Source organism: Podarcis vaucheri (assembly GCF_965113315.1).
Source record: "Podarcis vaucheri genome assembly, chromosome: 3".
NCBI lineage: Eukaryota > Metazoa > Chordata > Lepidosauria > Squamata > Lacertidae > Podarcis > Podarcis vaucheri.
In genome coordinates this window covers 14,608,197-14,630,800 of record NC_138761.1, presented here as the reverse complement: position 1 = coordinate 14,630,800, position 22,604 = coordinate 14,608,197, and the positions used below count along the sequence as shown (strand labels likewise).

The 22,604-nt window shown below is 44.3% G+C and overlaps 1 long non-coding RNA gene across 1 annotated transcript in view; it reads left to right on the top strand.

The window, feature by feature from the left end:
* The window catches only part of LOC309529737, a 903,093-nt gene that overhangs the window by 36,775 nt on the left and 843,714 nt on the right, over window positions 1–22,604 (top strand). Inside the window, exon 2 of the long non-coding RNA XR_014218394.1 lies at window positions 19,269–19,540. This is a non-coding gene — a long non-coding RNA (uncharacterized lncRNA). The remainder of the gene's footprint in view (window positions 1–19,268; window positions 19,541–22,604) is intronic.

Here is a 22,604-nt window from a genome sequence, read left to right as displayed (position 1 = left end):
GAACAATAGGATCCAGAATGCAGCAGTCTGATTGGTCCGAAGGAGCCACCCAATCCAGCGCCAGGTGGAAGTGAATCAGCGACCTGATTGGCCTGCAGGAGCAGCCAATCAGGCTTCTGGAGGAGGTGAATCTGCAACCTGATTGGCCTACAGGAGCAGCCCAGAATTAGCCAATCACACGGGGCCCATTGTGTAAATAATGTATACTACAAATGTACCATAAACAAGGCCCTCACGACCCATGCATACCCAGTGCCAGTGGTCAGCCATGTCCTTGCCACCCCGGCTGGGTCATAAAATTTTGGCAAGCTGGACTTGGCCCAAGCCTATCAGCAGTTGCCGGTGGATGAGGCCACAGCAGAGACTCTGAGTATTTTTCAGGAGCCCAGGCATGGAAGTACACAGCTGTATTGAGGCAGCACCAGGTGTTGAAATTTTGCACCTAACAATTTTGCGACCAGGGCAACTGCCCCTGTGCGACCCTCCTCCCCACACAGGCTACACCATTGATGGCAGCAGGGGGTTTGAAACAAACAAGCAACCTCATACAAGGGGCAGAGTGGAAGCAGCACTCTGTTCTGTCCACACATTTAGGCAACAATGAGATAGTGTACAGTAATCCAGAGAGTAGGCAGAGGCAGCTGGATGCAAGCATTAACTCAATTGTTCTTAAATTTATATGACCCTCATATGGCAGAATGGGCTCTGAACCATTTGAATGGCTTCTACTAGGCTTCGGCGAGAGAAGAAAAAAGCAAAAACACAACAGAATGGCTTAGGCTGCAAGCCAGATTTCACCAACCAGGTAGCTTGCAAAAAACAAAACCCCTTCCTTTGTGCATCCTTGGATGTAACCCATTTCATTTGCGCTTTTCAGAATGTTACAAAAAAAATGTAAAATACAATATCAAAACATGACACGCAACTTTATTCAAGGTGTTAAATAAAAAGGGAGCTTTAAATTGAACAAAGTCCATTCAGACCGAGGGAAGGAATGACTGCCATCACTCAGAATGGGTGTCAAGGATGAAGCTGCCAACATTCCCCCCCAACCCTTTGTTTTCAGCCTCTCTTCAGTGTGGTTTATTTCACAGGGATGGGTGGGATGCGCATGAAACATAACATCACTGTTTCTGGCTCAGCTCTAATTATATATATATAAAATGATTTTTTGACAAATGCATTATCTGATACAGAACATCATGTCAGGTTCTATTAGTCAGTTCAAGTTCCCTGATGTAAATAATACATTTCTGAGTTATGCATTATTTAATCCTGAATAGAGCCAGCACATGTGAATACATAGGTAAAAATTATCAGTTCACAGCAGTGCCAGAGGCTTGCTTTCCCAAGCATTGAAGAAAGGAGCGTTGAGGTCGCAGTGGGTGTTTGTGTGCGTTTCTGCTACTTTACCTGTGCTGAGTGCATTTAAACACTATGAATTCAAAAGTTCAAAGACAGTTGTTTGCTTTCTCCTTCCTCCCCCTTTTAGGAGTTGAAAAAGTCTTTTAAAAGTGGGTTAATTTTCTGCATTCTACAGAATCGACTGTTCTGCTTTAGGCTATATTTATTCATTTATTATTAAGGTTTTAGCCTGGGCGAAGGTAAAAGGTAAAGGACTCCTGGACGGTTAAGTCCAGTCAAATTTGACTATGGAGTATGGCTCTTATGCCCACTTTCAGGCCAAGGGAGCTGGTGTCTGCAAACAGCTTTCTGGGTCATGTGGCCAGCATGACTAAACCGTGACGGAAACCAGAGCGCAGAGAAATGTTGTTTACCTTCTCGCCGCAGTGGTACCTATTTATCTAATTGGACTGGTGTGCTTTCTAACTGCTAGGTTGGCAGGAGCTGGGACAGAGCAATGAGAGCTCACCCTGACGCGGGGATTCGAACTGCCGACCTTACAATCAGCAAGTCCATGAGGCTCATTGGTGATTACTGGAGAGAGGGTGCCACCACCGAAAAGGCCCATTCTGCCGTCGTCACCCATGTCACCTCAGAAGGTCATGGTTAGCCACTTGGACAGAAGGTTTCAGAAGATGATGTCAGAATGATGGCAAGCTCATCCTTGGAGTAGAAGGATGACTTGGAGTAGAAATACCCAGACTCCAAAGCTGTAAAGTAACTGAAATGTTAAAACCAAAGAAGAGATAGAGGAGTATTCTGCTAAATATTATGAATCTCTGGATTTCAAAAGCCCCTTGAGAGTAACTGGAGGTAGAAATGGTTCTGCTCTTTTCTGGTCAGTTTGAGAAAATAATAATATTCACCCTGCATGTATATAGTCAACACGGAACAAGGCATCTTTTGTAGTAAATACTTCATGTCTTTTCCCATAATAGCACTAGAAACACAATACATTTAATCTCAGCAAATTTTTTGGTGGCAAAGTTCATGCTGGGCTGTTAGCTGTGCTGCCTTAATCTATTTGTTAACACATGCACAACAAGCTGTAAATAATGGATAAAAGGATGATGAGCCCCATATTCCAATAGCACAGAGATTCAACCTGTCAAAGGATGCTTTAAGTAGGATTACTAATGGTAATAATGAGATGCCTCTCCATCTGAAGAGCTGTTTCAAATAATATACAAATGGGAGGGTGTGAACACAACATAATGTGGGCTGGCCTTATTCCTTGATAGCTGGTAAAAGTATGTGTGCCACAGAGCTACTGGATTGCTAATAATAATAATAATAATAATAATAATAATAATAATAATAATAATAATCCACCCATCTGGCTGGGTTTCCACAGCCACTCTAGTCAGCTCCCAGCAGAATAGTAAAGACATGATAAAGGGTCAAACATTAAAAACTTCCCTCAACAGGGCTGTCTTCAATTGCCTTCTAAAAGTCAGATAGTTGCTTGTTTCCTTGATATCTGAAGGAAGGGTTTCCACAGGGAGGGTGCCACTACTAAGAAGGCCAAGGCACACAAATGGCCTTAACTACACATGACACCTAAGGCATGTAACTGCATCTCTGAATTTTCTTTGGAGGAGAAGCACTCCACTACAACAGTTTGTTACACACCCCACTTGTTCTTAGGCCGAGGTTTTAAAAAATCCTGAAGTGATGTTTTATGAACAGGTAATATAGGGGATGTAAGATGAACAGTAAATGTGCATAACTGACCACTGTGCACATTCACCAGGCCCCATGGAGAATGTGCATATAATCCATCCATGAAGAAGGGAGTGTGCATTTTTCATGGTCAATATCCACAATCCCCATCAGGTCTTGCGGAATGCGCGTATATCAACAGAATTCTGTATGTTCTTCAGTCATTATGCATAATCCCCAAAAGGCTTTGGGGAATGTACATATCCTGAGTACATTTTGTATGTTCTATGGCCATTATGCATACCATTCCGGCATATAAGGCGACTTTTTAACCCTGGAAAAGAGGTTAAAAAGTCGAGGGTCGCCTTATACGCCAGGTATAAGGTGGGCGGGCTCCGCGCCAGGAGAAGGCCACCCGGCGTGGAGCCCGTCACCCGCCGCTCCTGCTTTGGACAGCTTTCTCCCGGCGTGGAACTGCCCAGAGTATTAGGCGACTGGGCGTATTAGACGACCCCCCAAATTGTAGCTGCCAATTTGGGGGGTCATCTAATATGCCCAGTTGCCTAATGCGCTGGAATCTATGGTAATTTGTTGGGATTTTTGACTACGTGCCATTCTGTGCAGCTTCACACAAAGTCAATTAAGCTTTGGCCGAAAGCCAAGGATGACTGAGCAGAGAGGAGTTATTCTGCCTGGATACAGCTCTACCATTGGTCGCGGTCTCACACAGGTATGATGACTTATGACCTTCCTGACTGGATAGCGGTGAACAAAGAGAGAGAGAGAGAGAGAGAGAGAGAGAGAGAGAGTGCTAGTTAGGAGCATGTCTGTTCTTGTATATAGTAACTTGTAGAGTCTGCTGTAAATAACAAACACCTCTAAGTAACCAAGTTACTAGTAGCAGCCTCTTGTTCCTGCTTCATCCATCCTGCCTGCAACTGATTGCTTTCTGGAACTGTGCATATGCTCTGCTAAGGTCTGGCTAAGGTCCTGCAACAGATCAAAGTTGTGAAACACCAATATAATTCGTAACAGGCTATTGGGGAACATGTCTATCTCGAGAGAACGTTGTACAGTCTCTGGTCATTATGCATAATTACCAAGAGGCCTTGGGGAATGTGCATATATTGATTGCGTTTTGCACATTCTCCAGCGAATATGCATATTTCCCAGTCAGTATGCACAGTCTCCAAGATACATGCTCTAGTACAGAAGTGTGCAATCTCCCTCAGCCTAATCTTATAAGGCCCATGACCTGGAGCAGCAGGAAGGGGTGGGGTGCCAGAAAAGCTGCTTTTCACCAGCCCAGCCTCCTTTTCCCCACTCTCAGCTGCTCCCCCAATCAAGGGGATCATGGGGACAAGAAAGATTAAAAATTTCCCTCCCACCATCCTGATAGAAATTGCCCCCCGTGCTGCCATTAAAGCTAGGAAAGGGATGAGTAAGTAGCAGCATGGGGAGGGACAGTGATTATCAGACTCACAGGAGAGGTAAGAGTTAATCAGTTGGTGAAGGGTTACCCATGAGGGAAAAGTAAAGTACAAGAGTGTGGAATGCCTCTAGTTCCACCTCTTCTGTGGAAAGTTTTTAGTTGTGGGTGAACATATCAGAGGATACAGCGATTCTTCAAACAGCTCTTGTTTATTCACAGGTCAGAACAGAACTGAACTGAAGGGTTCAGCCAGCCTGCTTATATAGCGCTCCAGTACAACGTAACTGTAACAATTTTCTAAAAATATCCAATCACGGAATGTCACTTTCGATCCCTTATTTGCATAACTATCTACAGTATCCCCCTGCTGGCCCAGGGTGAGAACTTCAGTACATAACAGAAAGAGCTTCCCCACCTCTACTCTAGGAATTTGTGGGTGAGTCTCTGGAAACATCTTACAGAGCTCTCCACCTGGCAGGTTCTCTTCAGTGATTCATCTCCATCACAGGAATCAGAAAATAACACTATTGTGAGCCTGCTTTCCTTCTCCGCCACAATATGCTAAGTTATTTACCAAATAAAGCTGGAGTAAGAACCGTTTCACAATTCTCCAAAATAGGCATCTCCAAGCGATTCAATCAATTCACTTTCATGCCCCTTTCGCAAAAGAGCATTTTTTAAAAAAAGAAAGAAAAGAAAAGAAAAGAACATCACACAATGTAAACAATTCTCCGCCACAGTAAGGCTTTATTAATTCTTACCCCCATTGTCACGGGTGCTTTAGAGAGAGTTTTGCTGAAATTAAGGGTTGGGGGAGGGAAATCTCCCGCTGCTTTTATTTACAATTAATTCAAATTCAAAGCACGCAATTTATTGTCCTGGGTTGCAGGGCATCAAATGAGCTTTCTCCCTCTAAGACCTGAGTTATTCTGAGAGTTCAGCAAATCTCTGCTTCTAATCAGATTTAACAGGTGCTGCTTTCGGATTCAGTCGGAGTTATCAGAAGGCAGCCATTTAGCATTTATTTATTTATTTGTCATTCTTTCCCCCGTTCCCCCCTTTCCCCACCGGATAGCGCATGTCATAGCTGATCTTGAATTAATGGCAGCGGCATTTGGAATATTGATGTGGGACGTGTGTGCAAAGAAACAAATAGATTCCTTAAAATAGAAAAACAACAACAGAAGAGGGGGGAAAGGATTGAGGGTTATTTTAAGGTGCTGTTAGGACCAGTGGCGGAGTTTCATGCTCCGGCACGGGGGGGCAGAGAACAGGCGGGGGTCGGGCTGGTGTGTGTTCTGGAGGCGTGGCACGCCGCCTGTGCGGGTGTGGTACCCAGCGTGGGCAGGAGGGCAGCCGCGATGGCACCCCACTGGGATCGTGCTGCCGGGGGCGGTACGCTCCCCGCGCACTCGTCTTCCTCCGCCAGTGGTTAAAGGTAAAGGTAAAGGGGCCCCTGACCATTAGGTCCAGTCGTGGCCGACTCTGGGGTTGCGGCGCTCATCTCGCTTTACTGGCCAAGGGAGCTGGCGTACAGCTTCCGGGTCATGTGGCCAGCATGACTAAGCCGCTTCTAGCGAACCAGAGCAGCGCATGGAAATGCCATTTACCTTACCGCTGGAGCGGTACCTATTTATCTACTTGCACTTTGACGTGCTTTCGAACTGCTAGGTTGGCAGGAGCAGGGACAGAGCAACAGGAGCTCACCCTGTCGTGGGGATTCGAACCACCGAACCTCTGATCGGCAAGCCCTAGGCTCTGTGGTGTAACCCACAGCGCCACCCGTGTCCCTCCACCAGTGGTTAGGACTACCAAAAAACCTCCTCTGATCACCTTAAATTGCTATGTGTGGGGTTGTTAGGGGTGCCTTTTAGGCCTGGCATGCACACTCGGGCGAATGCCAAGTCAGTGGTGCCACTGTGAGCTTGTGTGGTCATATACCCAAGTTTCTCAGAGCAAGAAAGAAATTGTATTCCTTCCAAACATTTGGTCTGCCTGTAAACATGGTGAGGAGCAGGGAGGAACATGGTCCCTCCTATCTTAGGAAGCTTTCCTGCCTGGACTGCATTTTGATTTGCCTCCTTTAATTTGGTTTGCAGATTGGTGGAGTATTGGGTCAAGGTGCTGGTCTTGACCTTTAAAGCCCTTTGTGGCTTAGAGCCCTCGTATCTACGGAACCCCCTCTCCTGGTATGCCCCACAGAGGACCTTAAGGTCCATGAATAACCATAGTTTAGAGGTCCCGGGTCCTAAGGAAGTCAGACTATCCTCCACCAGGGCCAGGGCCTTCTCAGTGATGGCTCCGACCTGGTGGAATGCTCTGACCCATGAGACTAGGGTCTTTCAGGATTTAACCTCCTTCCGTCGTGCCTGTAAGACAGAGCTATTCCTTTAATTTAATTTCAGCCTGATCTTTTATTTCCCTTCTCTTCCCTCCTCCTCCCCTTTTATGAAGATCACCCGCTCTGAGACCCCACAGCTAATTCTCCCCTGGCCTCCTCGCTGGACCAAGTAGGACCAATTCAGCCAGCTAGCCCTGGGGATTATCTAATTGATTTTTGAATTTTATTGTTATTCGTGTTTTTATACTGTATTTTATGCTGCTTTTATAATTAAGTGTTTTAAAGTGTTTTAAATTTGTTGTCAGCCACCCTGAGCCCGGTTTTTGAACCGGGAAGGGCGGGGTATAAATAACATATTATTATTATTATTATTATTATTATTATTATTATTATTATTATTAGATGTTCTAAGCTTTTAGATTTCATTCTGTGCCTTCAGGCTTCTTTGGGGTGTGTTGGCAAGTTTTTCTAAATGGTGTGTATTGGGTTGTGCTTTGACATTTTATTACAGTGATCACCCCAAATGAGGCTGCCCCACTAGGAAACAATATCTTTTGTTCCATATTTATAGCTCTGTGGTTAATTTCTGGTTGTTTTCCTGAGATGACTAAACCACTGTGCAGATGAAGGTGGAGGCATCTGTTCCCAGCCGCCACACACTCAGCTGAAAGGAAGGAAGGAAAAAAATGTTAGCAGTGCTACCCAGTGCTTGATACTTCATGACTGCGTCACCCACCAGTAACCCCCAAGCACTGTGGGTTAAGCAGTTGTACTTCTGCAAGGGTATTTCTCCAGTTCTTGCATCTCAGGAAGCATGGATACCTTAGCTAGTGCACCATTTTCAATTGAATTAGATTTTCTGCTGTTATGCAAAAGGAAGAAATGTGTTGGAAAAGATCCCAAGTCAGACCAATTATATGTGTGTAAAAACCAGTGTATTTGCCAGCTTCATTTTTTCGTGACTTTATATGAATGCCTTCTAGGTAGGAGAGGAAAAGAAACTTTAGTGAAGACTTCAATTAGCCTTGTAGTTTGGGGTGACTGGATGGCCAGCCATTGTATCTGCACAGCAGATGGTCCTTTGTGATATATTCCGCATCACTCAGCGCATCTTAAAGTATAGTGTGGCCTCTCTAATCTGAATGTCATTAAATGTCAGGTTGTGTAGGTAAGAACTCACACATGATATCGTCATGTCAGTTTTTCATTCCTAGGAATTCATAGCAGAAGGAATGTGAGAGAGGTTGTTGGGCTCGTCAGATATATTATTCTTTCTTTTTAAAAAGATGTAAGCAAGAATTAAAGGAGCACAGGGAAAAAAGAGTATTTGTGAAGGATTTTTTTCTTTCTGATTTTTTTTCCAAATTATGTAACCGTGCAATCTGTATGTACATATACAGTAATCAAACAATCCAACCCACATATAAAGGTGAAAATGGCAGGAATGGAGGCTTGGGTAGGTAGGATGGGATTGTGGACACAATCTTTTCCCTCCATGCACTGGTTTGGTGAGGAAGTGGTTATTTCAACCAGGAGATAGACAGAGGATAGAGGTTAGAAGACGGATTGATTTTTCGATCAACCTTCCTATATACACAAAACCTAAGGTTGCTGTCAACCTGCAGTTTGTATAGTCACCAATAGGGGGTGTCAGGGGTCCAGGTGAGCTATAGTTTGGCAAACCACTATGTGAAGTGCCTCCTACCTCCTTTAAACATGACTGCAGCAAGGTTCCATTGGGGTGAGGGGGCATGTCAGAAAATCACTCATTTAACAGAAGGTGGGACTTGGGTTGAGTTGTATGGGGAAGGGCCACACCCCTCACCAGCCTTGTTTGGCAGTGAATCTCCAGGTTTTCAGAAGGGGGTCATTCTCAGAGATGCTGGGGACTGAATCTGGGACCTTCTGCGTGTGATGCAAAGGCTCTACCAGTGAGCTAAATCCCTTCCACAAATGGATAGCCTCCCTTCTGTTTGTTTTGAGTGAGGACAGAGAGCTCTATTAAGCCTCCAGCCTGCGAGAAGATGGATTGCCCACATTATATGTAATTAAATTGATGACATCCCACTTAATCCCATAAATATCATTTTGGGTTTACTTGATAGGCTCATTAAAAATAGCAAAAAAAACCACACAAAACCCCAACCTGGTCAGAACAAGAGGCAAACGTTTTAATTGCCAATAAACGGTGTAAAGCCTTAGTTTCTAGCACTGAATGGTGGTATAAATCTTAGGGAAAATATTTTCCTTTTCCTTCTACTTTTAAGTTGCTTTTGTTATTCAAGTGATGGACCATTTGCTCTGCCAGTGTGTACAGAACATGCACAATGGTTTGGAGGGAGACTATTTTGGAAGAAAAGATATCATTTACATAAAATAGTTCTTCTGCGCTAGAATTAAGTTATTGAACCTCTACACAATGCCGCATCTTGTGTTCTATTTGTGTATTTGTTAGAACATAAAATAAAAAGATTTAAAGTTTCTTAAAATATATATATATGCAAATGTATGCAAAATTTGTCCCAAGCAAAACATTTGGAGTTCTAGCGATGCAGAATAAGATTTGCTCTGATAAAAAGTGGAGCTATAATCACAGTCTGGAGGAAAATATTTAAATGCCAGAAATTCTCTCCCTCTCCTAGAAATTGCTTTGTCCTTCCAAGATTCTTTCTGTGATTGTCGTTTTCCAGTTAAAACTTAACTCCATGACAAAAGGACTTGCATATAGTTGCTGTGGGACCAAATAAACTGCTTCAAGGCAAAAGATCTGGGAACACATTTTATTTCACTTCCCTTGGCTCTCTGTTTCTTGAGAGTCTTTTGTTATTAAATTAAAGTGATGGATAGTTTGGTCTACCAGTATGTAAACAGGTTAGGCTATTAAGGAGGAAAACCTGGCTTAGAGAGGCCATCCTGCGATTGCTCTGAAATAAAATAAAAATGGAAGGAATGAAAAAAGGAGACTTGTTTTTCTCCTTTTCTTCATCCTCAGTTGTGTTTCTGAACTTGTAACGGGCAGGGCTCACACTCCTCACAGCAAAATGCAGAAACAAAACCACAGCAGAAGGCTGGCAAACGAGTCAATGAGCCCATATGATTTGTGTATTCTGACATGACTAGAGAGAAACGTAGACTCTGAACGTAATACAGTGGGGAAAATATTACGTGGGGAGAAATCCCTGCAAAAGACTCAAAGCTGACTTATATGTAATCAGCAAACATGTTGGAATAGGGAGAGGCAACAGGCAATGAACTATGGCAACTATTGGCTAAAGTTCAACCACTGCTGTGGAAATGATTCATTTTTTAAAACAAAAACTGGCTCCCTATCTACCTGTGGTTGGTAGGCTTCTGTTGGGGACTGTGAGAACAGGACGCTGCACTAGATGGGCTCCAACAGGCTCTTCTGTGGGATGCAACATCACTGAAGCAGTCAAATACAACATTTCCTGTTTTCCCAGAGTGGACACTCCAGCCAGGAGGACTTCCTGTCAGACCTGGTCTGGAGCATCCTCCCCCTGCATGGGACCAGGTAGATGGGTGTGACCCTGGCAGACCCTATAAAAGGGCCAGACACACAGCCATCTTCCTCTTGACTCTCTCGATCCCATCTCTTCTTGATGCCTTTTGCTGTCTCCTGGTTCTCAGCCAGCAGCACATGGGCTCACCTTCTCACGTAGGATGAACCCACACATTTCTCTGTAAGTGTAACTTAAGAACCATAATATGAACTGAATGTAGGCAAACCTTAGCATTACTTTTAAAAGAAGATTGTTGCATCATTATTATTTTTAAGAGGGAACTAAAAGGGACACGGGTGGTGCTGTCGTAAACCACAGAGCCTAGGACTTGCCGATCAGAAGGTCGGCGGTTCGAATCCCCGCGATGGGGTGAGCTCCCGTTGCTCGGTCCCGGCTCCTGCCAACCTAGCAGTTCGAAAGCACATCAAAGTGCAAGTAGATAAATAGGTACCACTCCGGCGGTAAGGTAAACGGTGTATCCGTGTGCTGCTCTGGTTTGCCAGAAGCAGCTTAGTCATGCCCCGGAAGCTGTACGCCGGCTCCATCAGCCAATAAAGCGAGATGAGCGCTGCAACCCCAGCAACCCCAGAGTCGGCCACGACTGGACCTAATGGTCAGGGGTCCCTTTACCTTTACCTAAAATGGATTTACCAGAACAGTCCAATCTGGACAAGCCAGACTGGATTGCTTAACTCAAATGGTTCTAACGAATCCATCAGCTAGCTTCCAGCAGTGTGCAAGGAAATGTGCTCACTAGCAACAAGTGAAGAAGGATAATATTTAATCAATATATCCTCTCCTGCTGTCCACAACATTCCCACATCTTCTTACATAGACTCTCCTCCCTGAAAGAGAGGGGAGTTGTTGTGGTCGGGAGCCCGAGCACCGCCCAGCAGGGGGCGTGGCCCCCTGCCTCCAGCTCACCTGGCTGGCGCTCACGCCCCCGGTGGCCACCCAACCAGGTGCCACAGAGGGGGCGTGTTCAGCAGCCTTTTGCTGCAGCGTCAGCCTCTCCCTGGCCTCATTCCTCATCGTCGCCCCATCGCGAGTCACCCACCCTCCACTCCCTTTTAGTTAGGGCTTAGGTCATTGGCCTTGCTATGGACCTTAGGTTGGTCGCCCTGGTTGCCCGGGGGGCCTGGTAGGAGTTTTTCCATTTGGCATTAGGCTTTTTGGTTTTTTCGCCTACCTCGTAGCAATCGTCACAACTTTTGTGGTATTGGTGGGTAGGTTAGGCATTGGAATAATGTGTTGTGGTGTGTCAAAGTGCTAGGTGTGGCCATCGCCTAGCACTTGCTTCCACTATGTGTCGTGTTTTTAATATTCAGTTGGAAGCTGCTCAGAGTGGCTGGGGAAGCCCAGCCAAACAGGCAGGGTATAAATAATAAATTATTATTATTATTATTATTATTATTATTATTATTATTATTATTATTAAATGCAGGTCCAGTTGTTGGAATATCTGAATCTGCAGCGTATATAGCAAAGTTTTAGTACTAATTCCTCAGCTTTTGATAAGTATATTTCACATAACAAGTATTTGGGTAGGGGACCTGCATGTATATCAACTGAAGTCATATGTTCTCTGCACATTATGCATAATCTCCAGCAAGTCTTGGCGAATGTGTGTATCTTGACTGCACTTTCCTGCTCAGGAGGAGCCAATCGCTGGTCTGAGTAAGTGGAGCCAGGGCATATCTAGAAAGTTCTTCCTTAAGATCCTGCTATTGCATAGATCATCCCACAGGACAATAGATGGCAGCTCCTGAAAAGTAATTTTTCAGGTCAAAATAGGACTTTGAGCTTATTGTTATTCCAGGAGATTTGGGTGCATTTGTTTTGATTCATAGAAGGTGAATTCAAACATGACATTCTGGCAATGCCAAAGAGTTGTTTATGAACTAAAAGCAGGGGGAAAGGGACAAAGCCTTCAATATATTGGGGGCGCCTTATTCTCCAGACTTACCGATTCACAGATGGAATTTACATATCACCCAATATCAAGAAACAATGTATTTTGCTATAGGCAGTTCACATATTTGACTGAGGCACACCAAGCATTGATCTATGGGATTTCTCAGCTCTTTAGCACAACAAAATATAATTGCTTCTTGCAGATTTTGTGCCCTCTTTCCCCTTAACAGCTTTGTGCTGTAGGTGTTAAACAGCATGGGAGACAAAAGCTGAACGTCATCAGACTCCATAGGAACAGCGCCTCTCCTAGCATCACCATCTTGCAGTTGCCAAAAAGGTAGGAGTGGGACTAACTCCCCGCCTATCCAGAAAGATGCAACGGCATCAAAAGTCACTGAAGAGAACCAGAGAACTGACAGCCCCACATTTCTCCTGTCTAGGGATGGATGGATGTGTCAGTTCTGGCTCTTCTCAGGTTTGTGGCCGCTAAGTTCCATTCTCCCCATTTCTACACCAGTCTGCAAATTTTTCTTCAGAAAGTCTGCACAAAAATTCATATCCATTCATGGGTTCCTTTCTATTAATACACGTGACTTTTCAAAATTTCCCTGGAGGCATTCCCCCCTAATATGATGTATATTTACCGTATTTTTTGCTCTATAAGACTCACCAGACCACAAGACGCACCTAGTTTTTGGAGGAGGAAAACAAGAAAAAAAATATTCTGAATCTCAGAAGCCAGAACAGCAAGAGGGATGGCTGCGCAGTGATAGCAGCGATCCCTCTTGCTGTTCTGGCTTCTGTGATAGCTGCGCAGCCTGCATTCGCTCCACAAGATGCACACACATTTCCTCTTACTTTTTAGGAGGGAAGAAGTGAGTCTTATAGAGCAAAAAATATGGTATGTTATTTTCACCAGTACCTTGGAAGTCAAACGGAATCCATTCCGGAAGTCAATTCGACCAAAATGTTCGGAAACCATAGCATGGTGTGAGGTGGGTGTGTGATTGCTCACAAAGATAACAGCCAGGACTCTAGCCTGTCATTTCAGGTTTTATTGAGTGCAAACTTATGTACAGTGCAGAAACTTCAAAACCGTGTCTGCCTTAATCGCTAGCAGATTCCAGAAGTGCCTTCTTCCTATTTCCCCTCCAGCATAGAAAGCCTGGAAAAATCCCTCTCTGCCTTTTTTCCTTACGTGGAAAGCTATGCTACGGAAGCAGCACATCCCCTTCCCTGGTATCAGTGTTTTGGCTCCCCTTTCTCTCGTCTTCCGTGTCTCCTGAAAGCTCCCCCTCCCCAGACTCTGACAAAGTGCAGCTGCTCAACAGAGGAGGAGGCTCTCTGTACGTTCCTGTCTCTTCCCCCTCCCCTGCAAGCAGATCCCTGACAAGTGGCTTCTGATTGGCTGCAGGAAGCTCCGGCAGCCAATCGAAAGTTGCGGAAGCCCCGTTGGATGTTTGGCTTCCAAAAATAGTTCGCAAACCAGAACAGTCACTTCTGGGTTTGCAGATCTGGGAGCCAAAACATTCAAGAACTAAGCTGTTTGAAAACCAAGGTTCAGCTGTATAAGCATTGTTGGTTGCAGAACTGTATCATAAAAATCAGAGAAGTGTGGCTTTCAAAGGAGTGAGTGCTGAACCACTTGTTGGTTCAGGAAGTGCAAATTAGGCAGTTTTGCAATTAAAATGCAAAATGAACAATTTTCTCTCTCCTTCCTGCTCCTGTTCCTCTCCTGCTACACATCTCAAAACCAGCCCAGAAAACAAATTGATAAAGTTCTTTTTTTAAAAAAATAATATTTATTAAATTTCCATTTTAACAATCCAATCAAACCATATTATATATTCCAAATTATACAAATTATCCAATAATCGAACAGTCCCAATATTATGCCTAATTATAAATTTTTTGGCTGACTTCCCATGCTTGGAGATCAGAGATTGATAAAGTTCTAGCTAACTCCTGAATAACCAAGAATGCCTTGAATAGGGTCCACCATATTGGTTCCACACAGAGTATTCTGAGCTCGCTGATGGAGCAATAGCCATGCTGCTGACACCTGGCAGCACATATCTTTGTGGGACAGGTTTTTCCAACAATGACTGCTATGAGGATGAGGCTATGTATCAGTAATCATCTAAAAGTGGCAATGTCTAGCAACCATCAAACCCCACACTGCAAAACGCAAACTCCGCTATCCCACCAATACTTGCCAACATGGACTTTAGTGTGAATACAACGATTAAAAATATTCCTCGTTTGTTATATCCATATCTACCTGTATCTTTTTAGAATACTTTTTCATAACTTACGGCACAATACCTTGCAATCACGTTCCCATTAAAAACACAACAACTGTGAATAACTTTGTAAGTACTATAAATATTTCAACAAATTCCACATTAATAAGGGTGTTAGTTCATTTTTGTCTCAAGTAATGGTTATAAAATAAGCAAAGTTACAGTTAAAAATCTGGTAAATTGATGGCTGCAGAAGACCTAAGGGCCAGAATTAATGTGACAATAAGTTGAAGGGTCACCATATCAAGAAAATCTGGACTGGCGGGTCATCGTACCAAAAAGATTGAAAACAATGATGTAGGTCATCTGGCGGAGGGGTGGCTGTTAGGTGGTTCTGCCTTAGAGCAGAGAGTTAGAAGTGATACAGTCATACCTTGGACACTGAACGCCTTGCGAGTCAAACGTTTTGGCTCCCGAATGCCGCAAACCCGGAAGTGAGTGTTCCAATTTGTGAACGTTCTTTGGAACCCGAACATCCATCGTGCCTTCCACGGCTTCCAATTGGCTACAGGAGTTTCTTGCAGCCAATTGGAAGCCACGCCTTGGTTTCTGAATGTTTTGGAAGTTGAACGGACTTCTGGAACGGATTCCGTTTGACTTCCAAGGTACCACTGTATTGGTCTTTCTCTCTCATTCTAATGTTTCCATTCAGTATCTTCCACAAGATCTGATTGCATTTGCATTGTGCTCCTGGTGAGTGGATTGACTCCTCTCCCCTCCGTCCTGCCGCCCGGTAGCACATGGTCATCCTTGTTTTAGAAACATTAGGGACATTAATTCTGTAGGAGGCTTTCAAAAGGATATTTAAGTGCTGTGGATTTCCAGCTTTTCAATGAAAAAGTTGTTGAAGGGGGAAACTAGGGGGAAAGAATACACATTCTTATATAAAAAAAATTCTGTCCCTTTTCATTCTTTTCTTTGATGCTCCTTTTATTAAACATCAGCTTAGCTTCTGTGCTTCATACTGAAACAGAAAAGAGACATTATCAAAGAGATGGTGATGTAACAGTGGAAAGCTTCATATTTTTAAAACAAATTCATTTATAACATTTTCTTTTTTTGAAAAAAACGGGTCTTTCTTCTGAATATCAAAAGGGTAAGACATTCTGTCTTGGCTCAGCTCAGCTTTCAGTATCCAAAGGTTGACATGTCCTGCCCCGTTGAATTATGGGGACTTTATTACTCACAGATAAAGAAGGCAATTCTTCAGTAATATTAGGGAATGCACTTTTCAGCCTTAACATCCGCAGCAAATGAAAAATATTGTTATAGATGTGGGCAAAATTAATAAGTGCTAGCATTTGGGCTATTTATGAGATGAGGGAAGAATGCAATTCCTGAGCTGGCTTATGCAAACCAGCCTGGCTGGTTGGGGGAAGATCAGACCTGTTAGCATTACAAAAAGGTGTTGATATGCCATAGAAGGATCCTTTGGCCTGGGGAGTCAGATGTTACAATGGTTGCCGGGGGTAACAGTGTGTTTGAGGGAACAGGAAAAGGGAGGTTTGAAGGTTTCTGGGTAGAAGAAGGAGGAAGTAAGGCTGAGACCCATCTTGGTGGGGGAGAACTAAAGGTTACCTGCAATACTTTGGGTCATGTTGTAAGATTTGGTCTCCCTCCATGCAGACTGAAGATGTAAATAGGTAAATAAACCATGTTTCTTAAGGCATGACGCTGTGTGTGTGCCTGTGGCCTCGTGCGCTCTTTCCACTGCTTGGCGGAGAATGAGGCAGGCTTTTGTAAAAATCTACACCCACCACCGGATTTCCACCAGCATCGTTTTAAACCTACATGTCATGCACAGCATTCCTCAAGATCAAAAACTCCCCAATCAAAATATGCTGGACTGCTACTGTTCCAAAGAAGAGAAATGCTGATGGTATCTTAACCTTGTCACGTCTACAAAGTACTTGGCCAGACCTTGAAGGCACTTGGCTGCTTTGAGGGTGATTGCCAAGACGTAACACTTCAAAGGCAGCATGGCAGGTAAGGTGTCTGGGAAGTATTGTGCCTCACAAGTCACAGCGTTTGCTGGAGATGTCGTGCCAAAGGTTAAAGCTTTAATATTCCGAGGCATTCCTTTCAAGTGGAGGTGATATAGTGCATTCTCTTGGAATCAAAATTCTCACCATACGGATGTCTTACTGCTTAGCCAGCAAAGGTTGGTGACTCTGTGGCAATTTCCAAGATTCCCTAGGAAGAAAGAATGACTATTGATCGGGCTTAAGTGTGCAGTGTAGACGTGCCTGTAGAGCACTGTAGTGTAAACGCTGAAGCTTTGATTGCCAACTATTTTCTAGCCAGAGCAGCTCCTCAGGGAAAAGGTGTCATTTTATATGTTCAGGAATTGGCCCCAACATCCTGTGCAATGGATTGTTAGCTATGACAGTGAGCTTTCCATTTGGTCAGCATGAGATGTCTGCTTAGATCTCGCCGCATTGCTGGGCAGGCAGAGCTGAACACCCCAACTCCCAGAACATGCTTCAAAACACTCAGTTTCATCCTAGACATGTAAGTGAAAGATGTTGAGCTTCTTTCCAAAAACTATCTGGAAGAGGCAGCCATATCTGCTTTCATCAAACTCCCGTTTAACATGGGTGAGATAATGGCATATATTTAACTGAGCCAGGATCTCCACTCACTGCAGTTGTGAGGAAGCTTTGACCCTCCAAATGCTGATGGACTTCAGTTTTCACCATCGCTGGCCATTGGCCCTGATGTCTGGGGCAAAACATGTGGTGTGTGGGGGTGGGGGTGGGGGTGGGTGTGTCGGTACATTTGTAAACAAGTGGTGGGAGTTTATGGAATATAAGACAATATATGGAACACCATAGGACTGTTTCCGGAAATCAGGTTGCTCAATTTGTGTGTCTCACAATCAAGAGTCTCCCAATCTTTTTAAAAATGGGGATTCAAATGAATGTACTGCTGCTTTCTTGCATTTACAAGTATGATTATTGCAGGATTGACCCTTCATATTGTTGCATACCAACCGCCATCAGCCTCAACCATTATCATGGCCAATGGTAACAAGATGATGGAAGTTGCAGTCCAGCTAAATCTGGAGGGTCACACATTGCTCATCCCTGGAATATTAGGGTCATTTCTCACATAACTGTACACACAAATTTTGATCACTCAAGTCCTTATGCATGGAGGGGGCAGTGAGACTTGGCACCTTCTAGCTCAAAGATTAGGAACCTTTGGCCCCTAAGATGACGTTGGACTCCATGGGATGTGGGTGGCACTGTGGTCTAAACCACTGAGCCTCTTGGGCTTGCTGATCAGAAGGTTGGTGGTTCAAATCCCCACAACAGGGTGAGCTCCTGTTACTTTGTCCCAGCTCCTGCCAACCTAGAAGTTCAAAAGCACACCAGTGCAAGTAGATAAATAGGTACTGCTGCAGCGGGAAGGTAAATGGCATTTCCATGCACTCTGGTTTCCGTCATGGTGTCCCATTGCACCAGAAGAGGATTAGTCATGCTGGCCACATGACCTAGAAAGCTGTCTGTGGACAAATGTCAGCTCCCTCGGCCTGAAAGTGAGATGAGCACCACAACCCCATTGTCACCTTTGACTGAACTTAACTGTCCAGGGGTCCTTTATCTTTTTACCTTTTACCTGTTGGACTCCAACTCCCATTAGTAAGTAACGTTGAGTTGCTGTTGGGGTGGGAAGTGACTACGTAATGTAATTATTAATAATTATAATATTAGTGCCCCATAAACTTGAAATCCACCTGCCCTTCAATTGCTGAAAAGCCCTCACATTTTTTCAAAGCCACCATTTAGGTCTGTGAAAGCAGGATGGATTTCCACTCAGTCCTAATATGAGCAACTGGAACACAGGAGCATAGAAATTTGCCTCACAATGAGTCAGACATTTGAATCCTTCTAGCTCAATTCTGTAAATTCTACAAGGCAGGCTTAAGCAGTATGTGGACCGAGAACTCCCAGAAGTGCAAGCTGGATTTTGAAGGGGCAGAGGAACCAGAGACCAAATTGCAAACATGTGCTGGATTATGGAGAAAGCTAGAGAGTTCCAGAAAGACATATACTTCTGCTTCATTGACTATGCAAAAGCCTTTGACTGTGTCGACCACAGCAAACTATGGCAAGTTCTTAAAGAAATGGGAGTGCCTGATCACCACATCTGTCTCCTGAGAAATCTCTATGTGGGACAAGAAGCTACAGTTAGAACTGGATATGGAACAACTGATTGGTTCAAAATTGGGAAAGGAGTACGGCAAGGCTGTATATTGTCTCCCTGCTTATTTAACTTATATGCAGAATTCATCATGCGAAAGGCTGGGCTGGATGAATCCCTAGCCGGAATTAAGATCGCAGGAAGAAATATCAACAACCTCAGATATGCAGATGACACAACCTTGATGGCAGAAAGTGAGAAGGAATTAAAGAACCTTTTAATGAGGGTGAAAGAGGAGAGTGCAAAATATGGTCTGAAGCTCAACATCAAAAAAAACCAAGATCATGGCCACTGGGCCCATCACCTCCTGGCAAATAGAAGGGAAAGAAATGGAGGCAGTAAGAGATTTTACTTTCTTGGGCTCCATGATCACTGCAGATGGTGACAGCAGTCACGAAATTAAAAGATGCCTGCTCCTTGGGAGAAAGGCGATGGCAAACCTAGGCAGCATCTTAAAAAACAGAGACATCACCTTGCCAACAAAGGTCCATATAGTTAAAGCCATGGTTTTCCCAGTAGTGATGTATGGAAGTGAGAGCTGGACCATAAAGAAGGCTGATCGCTGAAGAATTAATGCTTTTGAATTATGGTGCTGGAGGAGACTCTTGAGAGTCCCATGGACTGCAAGAAGATCAAACCTCTCCATTCTGAAGGAAATCAGCCCTGAGTGCTCACTGGAAGGACAGGTTGTGAAGCTGAGGCTCCAATACTTTGGCCACTTCATGAGAAGAGAAGACTCCCTGGAAAAGACCCTGATGTTGGGAAAGATGGAGGGCACAAGGAGAAGGGGACGACAGAGGACGAGATGGTTGGACAGTGTTCTCAAAGCTACCAGCATGAGTTTGACCAAACTGTGGGAGGCAGTTGAAGACAGGAGTGCCTGGCGTGCTCTGGTCCATGGGGTCACGAAGAGTCGGACACGACTAAACGACTAAACAACAACAGCTCAATTCTGTCTTCACTGGCTACCAGAAGCAGACTTTTGGGCAGAGGATATTCCTGTCAGGAGTTCAGTCTACAGTCGAGTAGGACCCTGGCAGAGACACATGCCCGACTGGCATGTTCTCTCCCTCCTGGTCTTTCATTCGGGAGCTTCAAAAGCTTTCTTCTGCCCGAACATCACAGCGACCGATGCCAACCAGCACCAGCACACTTAGGGATCCGCAGAGTTTTCGCAGCATTGCGTGACAGACCTCAGCAACTCAGCATTTTGGCTAATCTACTTTATTTACATATAAACACACACATAGCACTACAACATGGCTCCCTATCTCTCTAGCATCAGACAGCAAAGAGAAAATGAACAAAGGACAATAGTCCCACTTCACGGAACACAGTAACACAAAAATCCTGTTTCCGTCACTTTCCACTCTGTGGAGTCAAAACATACGCCGTCATGTGAAAGACAAAAATCCCATGACTGCAATCATGGAGCAGGAATTCTAACAATTCCCAGCCCTACCTAGAGATACCTGGGATTGAACCTGGGACCTTCTGCATGCAAAGCAGATGCTCTATCACTGCGTTATGGTCCTTTCTGTTACAAAAAAAGGTGCCTAGAATAAACATTGCTAATCACATCTCTTCCTTTCATTGTATAATACACTAAAAATGGCAATGTCAAAGCATCCCAGGCAGTGAAGCCATTTGACTATCACTTGGGTGATGTAAGTGCTAATTTCCCCAATTGACTCCAATTCCTTCTTCCAAGCCTCCTAAGCTGTTCTCTTATTGCCACCTTGTTGTAAACAAGATATTTCAGCGTGACTCTATCAGTGTGATTCTTTAGTACCATTAATATTTTACAAGAATAAATCAAAGCTTAAGAGCATGTTTTAATGCTGCCTTGTGTCACCGAAAAGAAATACTTCTGTGGGGTACGATAAAAATCAGAGATTGTCATGTTAACGAGTTATTTGAAATACATATATTTATTAATGCCAAGGCAACACGCCTACAAATCAGCAGGATGAAGCTTGAAAACTCCCAATGCACTTGCTCAAGTTGATCCAATGTGTGATAGAGGATCAATCTACTTTTAGTACCGTGTAGATATTTTTATTCAGTGAAGGTGCGTCTTACCCGGAAAGACTGTGACATGTCGCTGGTTGCGATGGTAGAGAAATTCAGCCTGGTTAAGGTTTTAACATGAATGTACCTAATTCGCACTTTCTGAAACACCGTGTGAAGCAAAAGGGAGCTATCCTGCAAAATTCACACTTCTACATATTTTTGTGACGCTGTTCTGAAACTAAATAATGTATACAAAGATGTGTATATAAGGGCAAATGTAGCTAAAACACATACAGTGGTATCTCGGGTTACAGGCGCTTCATGTTACAGATGCTTCAGGTTACAGACTCCACTAACCCAGAAATAGTACCTCGGGGACTTCCGGTCGGCGCCAGCGTTAATGGCGGTCCTCTCTCCGAGCTCCGGAGGAGGACGGCTCTGCGAGTTCGGGTCTGACCCGCTACGGCAAGCGGGGGACCCCTAAAATCACAGGCGCGGACGCCTGTGAACAAGGAGATTCAGTGGGCACCAGAAGCGCCCCTCTTTACCGCAGAAGGAGCCTTTTTAAAGGCTCCGGAACGACATGCCAAGGCAACACGCCTACAAATCAGCAGGATGAAGCTTGAAAACTCCCAATGCACTTGCTCAAGTTGATCCAATGTGTGATAGAGGATCAATCTACTTTTAGTACCGTGTAGATATTTTTATTCAGTGAAGGTGCGTCTTACCCGGAAAGACTGTGACATGTCGCTGGTTGCGATGGTAGAGAAATTCAGCCTGGTTAAGGTTTTAACATGAATGTACCTAATTCGCACTTTCTGAAACACCGTGTGAAGCAAAAGGGAGCTATCCTGCAAAATTCACACTTCTACATATTTTGTGACGCTGTTCTGAAACTAAATAATGTATACAAAGATGTGTATATAAGGGCAAATGTAGCTAAAACACATACAGTGGTATCTCGGGTTACAGGCGCTTCATGTTACAGATGCTTCAGGTTACAGACTCCACTAACCCAGAAATAGTACCTCGGGTTAAGAACTTTGCTTCAGGATGAGAACAGAAATTGTGCGGTGGCAGTGTGGCGGCAGCAGCAGGAGGCCCCATTAGCTAAAGTGGTGCTTCAGGTTAAGAACAATTTCAGGTTAAGAACAGACCTCCAGAACGAATTAAGTTCTTAACCCAAGGTACCACTGTATATTGGTGGAGATAACGCATGCTGCAAAAATGTGCTCTTAGGCAAAAGTGCATACAGCAATATCAGAAGAAAATTGCACTAAAATCCTGTTGAATTTTCAGGAGATTTTTTTTTATTGCAAACTGATGCAGAAATGTGGTGAACAGAGAATAAAAGTCAGGGTGTGGGGGAGAAAAGAAACAGATAAGAAATTGAGAAATTTGTCCATCCCCAATTGCTCTCTGGCATAGTACAGTGGTGCCTCGCAAGACGAAATTAATTCGTTCCGCAAGTTTTTTCTTCTTGTGAGTTTTTTGTCTTGCGAAGCACGGTTTCCCATAGGAATGCATTGAAAATCAATTAATGCGTTCCTAGGGAAACCGCCTTCAGACCAGGTCCGGGGACAGTCTGTCCCCCGACCTCTTCTGAAGGCTGGGGGGGGGCAAGGGCTTTTCTTCCCACTGCCAGCCTTCAGAAGGCTGTTCTGAAGGCTGGCGGTGGGAAGAAAAGCCCTTCTTCCCACCTCCCGCCCCGCAAGCTCCGGGGACAGGAGGGCTTTGCTGCCGACCGCCAGCATTTTAAAAGCCCCTGCTGTCCCGGGGCGATTTTAAAATGCTGGCGGGCGGGAGCG